Raw genomic sequence first — 2,786 nt, forward strand, 5'->3', positions numbered from 1 at the left:
CTCCTGCACGGCTTCCAAATCCATCAGTTTCCTCCGGGTTTTCCTAATCTCTTACCACCGCCATCGACCTTGTTCGTATTGTGCTGCACTATGGAAACAAACAAGGATTGCAGAATGTAAATGAAAACAGTTTCTCAGATTGTGTCAAACGATAATTAATAATTTGCAATTCATTACTAGTAGGGTACGGTGTGTGAAAATGTAAAGGAATATTGCCTATGTTGCTCCTTGTGTTACTAACCTTGGAGATGACTTCATTCCTGATATTTGCAGAAAAAAAGTGCAAGCGTCTGTTTGCATCAAATAGTGTAATTTATGTGGTTAGGTGCTACCATACAATTCATATAAAGAATACCACATAATGCATGGACATAAGCATAATTTTTTACATCTTAATTCAACTTACTGCATAACTGTCAACCTCTTTCCATCCAAGACGATTTTTGACATTAATGATTTGCATAAAACTGAGAGTTGAACTGATTTTTGAAAATATCAGCTTCTTTGCATTCGATTTGTTCACCAGCTTCAATGCCCTGTGTGTCCATGAGAAACACAGCAACCTGCAAGAATCATACGTTTACACAACTGTTCGTGTCGATTTAAAAACCTAAGGTCCAACTGTTCTGTTGCTTCCTATCTCAATAGCGATATGTTTAGCAGTTATGTAAATTCCCTTTGTTTGAGGAGCTGATTGTCGGGTGGATTCGAACACCTGTGGTATTTCAAATCTGTCGTTTTCTTCCTAGATTGAAAACCATTCGTTTTTCTTTTCCGATATATGTTTAGTCGTAGTTGTGAACCATGCTATGCGAATTTCTACTTTGGTGTGGCGATTATTTAAAAGATAATGCAGCACGTTTAAAAGATACGACTTTCCGGTTCTTGTTGGTCCGGTAACCGAATATATGAGAACCGGAATGTTGAGCAACCCACATTCATCAATAATGTCAGCCAAAACATCGTATTGAAATTCAAGATTTTCGTTAGTCAAACAACGCAAATTTGCTGCCATATTTGTGCTCTTAAAAGCTGTAATAAAAACATATATTTTGAGCTGATCTAAGCAATATCATTCGCAGATTTACGTTATGAAACGTGACATACAGTGAACATTTTATTATCTTTCTCGGGTTTTTATCTTTTTTATTATTGTTTTTATGGACACTGAGGTCTTACACACCAAGACTGACAGATTTTAGCATAAAAATTAACGTTTCTGTGAGGCACTACCTCATTATATAATTTCGCATACTGCACGAAGTTATGGTTTTGAAGATCTCGACCAACAAAGCACAACACCGGGTTTTATTTCATGCAACCGACCAGCGAACGGTTCCGCATTTCAGTTTCGGTTTATGGCTATCCTAAATTTAAAGTTTTTTATTTACGACTGATCTTGAATAGCCTTGTATGTATTGCCCTAAGAACAATAATCTACGCTATTCAATGCCAGATCCGCGTTATGTGCGTCACATAGAAAACAAGTTGTTTTGAAAGGGTTTAATATAGAGAAAGTGCAGTGTTTGGTCAAACCAACTGTCACTCTGCGTGCTAATTTGCACAACGAAGGTCGTGAATGTTGCACAGCCTCTGCAGGAATTATTTTTAGATAAAATCGCAGGAGAGCATAAAGTGCCACTGAATAGTTACCACCGTAGCCGTATAAGGTATATTAGTTTAATTTAAAACTTTGTCGCTTCCCATGCTCAAATAACGAATAACGCGAATACGAAAATACCTTCTTGGGGACTACTATTGTTTTGCGACGACCAGCGTACAAAAAAGTTCACATATTTACGGTGGTGTTTGCCTGGGCCTTCACCAAAAAACAAGTTAGTCGAATCGCGTCCACAGACAGGACGAAAAAAGCATTAATTGCATACCGTCTAGTCCGAGGTGGATGGAAATGTTACTTTATTTCATCGTGATATGATTTGTCGAATAACAGATAAGACACTAAATGCCGAACTGGCCATTTGCACAGCAATCGCCCATTTATTCTTTCGCTTTAAATTTTACAAACGCAGCCCAAGCGGCGCTTGGGCTTATTTTACAATAACTGTTCTATGCAGATTTGGTGCTCAAATCGTTTTAATGAATAACATTAGTCTCATGCCCTATAAACTATTTCATGTTTGTACCGAATGGAACGTGATAATTCCAAATATGTGAATAAGTTAACCTGATGTGCATATTAGCATTTGTTTAAGCACTGAACATACACAGTAAAGCCTCGTAAACCCGCACTTCAAACAAAATAGGCAATATTACTAGGTTTATTTGTGGACGTTGACCTGGCTGTACAACGTAATAAAACTTTACGAAAGAACTTTCCACAAATAACCGCTGGCTGGTGGTTCCTGGTACTGCCAGCAGCTTTGTTTAGGTCGAAAAACAATGTGAGAATCCAACTACTTTTCTGCCAAAGATTCGGTGCTTGCTGTGAGTCCATCAATCATGACCTTTTACCTTGCATATTGACGTACTTTCTGCTAAGGCTCCTTTATTTCAGCTGTACGTACGTCAATGAATCAGAATCTGCTACTGTTTCATTAATCATGGTTTATTAACTTGACCATTAAAGTTTATATTTTTTTCGTCATTTTAGCTCCGTATTTAGTCACTTGATCATGTCAGCGTAATGACAAAATATTCCAAACATTTAACGTTAGTATTTGTTGTAACGTTTATCCTTCTCAAGTGTCGTAGGACCTGTTTAAAACTAGTATAGGGTATATATGCCTACATCAAAACCATAAAAGCAGCCAAAAAATTAAGCTCTT

The 2,786-nt window shown here is 37.3% G+C and overlaps 1 long non-coding RNA gene across 1 annotated transcript; it reads right to left on the reverse strand.

Moving 5' to 3' along the window:
• LOC145903784 (uncharacterized) lies at positions 1 to 515 on the reverse strand. The gene is made up of 3 exons (XR_014402693.1): positions 407 to 515; positions 242 to 290; positions 1 to 88 (listed from the first exon to the last, which is right to left on the reverse strand). It is a non-coding gene; the product is annotated as an uncharacterized LOC145903784 (long non-coding RNA).
• Between the last annotated feature and the right edge of the window lie 2,271 nt (positions 516 to 2,786).

This window comes from Ascidia mentula, chromosome 5 (genome assembly GCF_947561715.1).
Source record: "Ascidia mentula chromosome 5, kaAscMent1.1, whole genome shotgun sequence".
NCBI lineage: Eukaryota > Metazoa > Chordata > Ascidiacea > Phlebobranchia > Ascidiidae > Ascidia > Ascidia mentula.